At 46.4% G+C, this 5,741-nt stretch overlaps 1 pseudogene; it reads left to right on the top strand.

Moving 5' to 3' along the window:
- Positions 1-4,981: 4,981 nt before the first annotated feature.
- On the top strand, positions 4,982-5,497 carry LOC101648951 (annotated as a pseudogene).
- Positions 5,498-5,741: the final 244 nt, after the last annotated feature.

Raw genomic sequence — 5,741 nt, 5'->3', positions numbered from 1 at the left:
TTCTTCCGAAACAGAGAGTTGAGTTCACGTGCACCACTCAGAGCCGCTGCTCCTGCGGGCGCCCACAGACTTTAGGGAAGACTTTTAGCCTTTTTCTCTTCAGACTCATGACTTCTCATTGAGGCAAGATAGTTTCCCAGACAACAGATTTTTTATTTATTTTTTGATACCAGGTTCGGTTGTGCACACAATCCCAGCCCCACTGAATGGATTCTGACACTCGGGTATAAAAGAGGAGAACTGTGGTCCAGAAGGCTTGCGTGGCCTGAATCTTCTTGGAAACACCACGTACTCCCAGGTGGACTCGGATAGCAACAAGGCAGGCATGCCAACCTCTCCCCTCTCAGACATTGCCAACTACAAGCTGGCTGTGAGCTGCTTCAGAAGATCCCTGCTATGGGGGCTCCTTCTCTATAGTCCATACTCTACCTCCTTCCTTGCAGACCCTGTAGCTCAGGTCTCTGAAAGCAACAGGATCAGCTTCCCTTGGGAGCAATTTGGGTTAATCTATCCCCACTTTCCATTGGTGCTGAAGACTCCGGACAGAGGTTGCTGTGTGCTAAGAAGTAGGTCTCTTGAGTGATGAAGCATTTTCTTTTAGAACTTATTATTGATTTATTTCTATATTTTAGAAGGTTTATTGGAATTTCATCTACATGTCATACAGTTTAATCATAGCAAGAAGTTGTACAGTCATCACCACAATCAATGCTAGAATAGGTCCTTCCTCGTACTCGTTGTTATTCATATAATTTACATTTTTAATTGTGACAAAAATATATACAACACAACATTCTCCCATTCAACAACTTCTACATGTATAACTCAGTACCATTAATCATGTGCTTCATGCCATGTAGACATTATTCATATCCTTTTCTAAATTATTCCATCACCATTAACAGACACTCAATGCCCTCTAAGCAAAACCCTTCCTCCTTCACCCATGGTAACCATCGGTCAAGTGTGACTTCTTCCTTCCTTTATTTTGTAGTTTTCTTGGTATAACATTCCCATATCACACAGGTTGCATTTTCTAGTCCACAAGCTACCAAGGGGACTCTGGTAGCACCAAGGCAGGCCTCCAGCGGGATCGGACTGGAGTGTGATCGTCTCTCCCCCACCTGGAAACGGGTGATTGCCAGGCTGCTGCAAACGGCTATAGGTGTCCTTGGCAGGGGAGTCTGCTCCAGTAGCACTCTACCTGCCTTCTGTTTACGTCACAGTTCAGATCTCTGAAACCTGCAGGACAGACCTGCTTAGGGACACTTTGCATCTGTATGCTTGCTTTCTTGGTGGCTGCTGAAGACTGCTAGGAAGCAGGTATCTTGAGTGGGCACTGTGCTCACAGCCAACAGTTTCCAGGGTGGGCTCTGGTAGCAATAAGGCAGCCCTATTTGGAGGTTCATTTGGAGTCTGACACCCCTCCCACAGAGCAACTGTCAGACGCTGAACTGATACGAACTCCTGTAGAAGGTTCCCTACAGTGGTGTCAACAGGAGGGTCAACTTAGTGGAGATGGCCACCTCAAACACCAAAGGACCACTGAGGCTCTGAAATCCACAAGAAGAATCTTTCAGAGGTCCTTCTGGAGAGAGACAACCCACCATCCATCTTCCTGAGGCAGAAGATAACCTGACTGTGCTTCTCCTAAATACACCTGCGGAGCAAAGAAGGCTGCCTCAGGTAAAGACCAGAGCCAGCTGGGAGTGGGCTATCTGACTGAACGTGTGGTTGCAGAAGGTAAGGGTAATAATGAGAAAGAGAGGGCTGCACCCTCGGCTGGACAGACCGGTTAGTGTAGTTCACTGTTGTGTGGTGGTGCCTGTTGGTGGGCAGTGTTGGAATTTGTCTTTGTAGCTTCTTTTCATTGATCCAATTTCTGTCTCTTGGGCATCCGTGGTTAAGTCTAGCTCCTTCTATGCATGGGGGTCCTTGAGATATTCGAAAGGCTAGTTCCGGCTGTCAGACGCCTACTCCCCTTAGCATCACACTCACTCAAAAAGTGTTGGGAAGACACGTGTCACTCTCAGCTATTCAGTCTTTCCAGAATTACCTGGATCTGACAATTTTAGAGATCATTCCAATCTCTCTCAAGGATTTATTATGGAGGATTTATTATGGAATGTTGAATTATATAAAGCATAGTAACCTAAAGCAATTTTAAAAAATTTCAGTAGTCTATGTATAACTGGGCTCAGAAGGATGGTTCTTCTGCACCTCCTGGTAGGGCTGAAGTTACTCATGTGATTGCATTCAACAAGTTACTTATGTGAAGCTCATTTGGGGCAGAAACTTCAAAAATGGTCTCACATCTTACAAAATCTTGTTTGACATGGTCTCTTATTGGTCAGCATTCTAGCCCAAGCTCCTTAAAGTTAATGTTTGGCTTCTGAGAGGGAATGGTCGAGGTATGTGGGGAAAGCAAAACAAAAATCTTGCCAGGTACCTTGAGACTCATCCTGAATATTGTGCAGTGTCACTTCTGTCTCATTCTATTGATCATCACAAGAAACAAGCCCAGCCCAAATCAGTATGTGAGGGAACTATACGAGATGACAATATGAGGAGATGCTCGTGTGAGTACCAATTTAATAGCCTATAGAGACAATTCCTCCCCCCCTCCCCCCATCCCGCCCAACTTATGCCTCTTTGGGCCAGACCTACTACTATGTCATTCTCAAGACCCCAGCTATGAGTCTGGAGACCTATGCTTGTGTGTGTGTTTGTGTGTATACATCTGTGTGGATCTCTACCCATGTGTCTCGGTATGTGTGTTTCTTTTATCTATTGCCCCTTTCTTTCTCTGCTTCCCTCCCCCTCCCCCTGGTTTTCTCATAAGCATAGAAGTCCAATTCTTTTGGGATGAAAATAATTTTTGTTGATATTTTTCTTTTATAATAGTGTTCTCAAATAGTATTTGTCTTTGTGAGATTGATTAACTTTGCTGAGTATGTCTTCCAAATTCACTCATATTATGAGAGAGGTGCATTAGGGTTTGTATCCCCTCACCACTCTTATTCAATCTGTATGCTGAGCAAATGTTCAGAGAAGCTGATTAATGGAAAAGGAAAAGAAGAATCAGGCATCAGGATTCAAGGAAGGCTTGTTAACAACTTGATATGTGCAGCTAATACAACGTTGCTCTCTGAAAGTGAGGAGGACCTGAAGCACTTGCTGACGAAGATCCAGGACTGCAGCCTTCAGTGTGGGTTACAATTCAATGTAAGGAAAACCCAAATCCTCACCATGCAACTAACAGACAACATCATAATAGATGGAGAGAGGATTGACGTTGTCAAGGATCCTGTCCTGCTCGAATCCACAATTCACGTTCATGAAAGCAGCAGTCGGGGGGTCAAAAGACAAGTTGCGTTGGATAAATCTACTGCACAAGACCTCTTTGAAGTGTTGAAAAGCAAGGATCTTACTTTGAGGACTAAGGTGGGCCCCACCTCAGCCATGCTATTTTCAATCGCCTCATATGCATGTGAAAGTGGGCATTGACTAACGAAGAAGGAAGAAAGATAAGGAAGACCAAAGGGGGGAGGGGAGCCATGACATTGTCTATTGCTTCATATGCATGCGTGTGAAAATGGACATGGAAGACTGCAGAAAAATGGAACTATGGTGTTGGCAAAACATGTTGAAAGTACCATGGCCTGCCAAAAGAACAAAAGAATCTGTCTTGGAAGAAGTACAGCCAGCGTACTCCTTAGAGGGAAGGATGGCGAGATTTCATCCAATGTACTTTGCACCTACTAACAGGAGAGACCAGCCCTTAGCAGAGGGTATTGAGCTTGGTAAAGTTGAGGCACAGCCAAAGGAGGATGGCCTCGGACAAGAGGGACTGACACAGTGGCCACAATAACGGGCTCAAGCCTGAGGAACACGTGTGAAGATGATGCATCGCCTGGCAGTGTTCCGTTCGGTTGTACATGGCGACCCTCCGAGTCACCACCAACTCGATGTCACTGAACAGCAGCGGCAGGTTTACCAGAAGGCTTCATCAACAGAGTACACAGAGGCAGCCAGCGCACCTGGATGAAGCCCCCAACACGCATGGTCCACAGACCGTAGTTAGAGAGAATGCGACACCTGCCTCCAGACGTGTATTGACCTAGAGAGAAGAGATGTTGGGAAACAAGAGCTCCACATTATGACTTTTATTGGTTCTTAATCAAAATGTCTATGATTTTGTAACAATACTTTTGAATTACCCTCTTCTATGGCTCACTGTTTCAGTTCTCTAGAAAACTGTGACTGGGGCAAGTTTCATCAATCCATGTATCTCTCTCACTGCCACCAAGTCGATGCTAACTAATACTGGCCCCATCGGACAAGCTAGAACTCCCCACTATGGGTTTCCAGGACTGTCACTTTTCATAAGGAGTAGCAAGCATCGACTTTTTTTCCTACAGGGCAGCTGGTGATTTTGAACTTCTGACCTTCAGGTTAGCAGGTCAACATGACACACGGAGAGTGAGAGTAAGAGGTAGAGCGATTGGCTCACAGGATTGTGGGGAGTGAAACAAAAACAAACTCACTGCCCTTGAGTCTATGCCGACTCACAGCAACCCTACTGGCAGGGACAAAGTCCACAAGTCAGGTGGCAGGTGGGAGACTTCCGCAGGCTTGCAGTCCACAGCCTGGAAAGAGGTGCAGAGTGGTGACCGAGAGTGAGTTTTTTGGCATTTCCCCCCCATCTGTTTAGAGTCTGAAGGCTGAACACGCTGTATAGAGACTCCCTTTTCAACAGATTGATTGATCACATTAGATGACATTATGGAAAGTGATTACCTTCAATTCCAGTATGGATAACACACATAACAGTATAGTCGATGCTATTGTGGAATAGCTACCAGTCTAGTTTTTGGCCAAACTGGAAAACTAGACTCTAGCCAAGTTATCACGTAAAACTGACTATCAATGATTTAAAATGGAGTGGCAAATTCGTGTGAAAAGGCGATACATTCAACAGATGAACACAAATGCGGAGCAGAGGGACCGCCACAGGCCTCTGGCATGCTTCCCGAGTACAAGCGGGAGTGGGGTGCTGCCTATCACCCCCAAGTGCCAGACACCGGCGCTCTACCACATGAGCATCTTCGTCACCAAGTCCCGTTTCTGGTACTTCGTGTCACAGCTGAAGAAGATGAAGAAGTCTTCCGGGGGAGATTGTGTACTGTGGGCAGGTGTTCCAGAAGTCCCCTCTGCGGGTGAATTATGTTGGCATCTGGCTGCTTTACGTGCGGGGGAACTTCAGCAGGGGGACCCAAAACATGTACCCGGAGTACTGGGACCTGACCACCACTGGCGCCTTCAACCAATGCTACTGCCACATGGGTGCTCAGCGCTGCGCCCCGGGCCCACGCCCTCCAGATCACGAAGGTGGGAGAGACTGGGCCTCCAAGTCCATCAGGACTCCAAGATCAAGTTCCCGCTGCCCCACCGCATGCTGCAGCGCCCGCACAAACCCCGCTTCACCACCTTCTAGGCACGCCCCACCCCCCAAGTCTGCCCAATAAACGCCTCGAGGACCGCCCCCCACCAAAAAATTTTTTAAAAGATGAATATAAAATGGCGGGGAAAAGTGCTCCTATAAAAGCCAAGTCTGTCACTGCCTAAGAGAACTCATTATTCTTGAGACAAGATTTTGCTTCATCGATGAATCAAGGGAAATGGGATTTAGTTTCTTCAACTCCCATATCATAAGCAAAAGCAAGCTTCAGTTACTGTAA

The sequence above is a fragment of the Echinops telfairi genome, unplaced genomic scaffold, assembly GCF_000313985.2.
Source record: "Echinops telfairi isolate 266 unplaced genomic scaffold, ASM31398v2 ScPeMD7_46;HRSCAF=168, whole genome shotgun sequence".
In the NCBI taxonomy this organism is placed as follows: Eukaryota; Metazoa; Chordata; class Mammalia; order Afrosoricida; family Tenrecidae; genus Echinops; species Echinops telfairi.
Note: the sequence above shows the minus strand (reverse complement) of the source record. Positions and strands in the feature narration are given on the sequence as shown.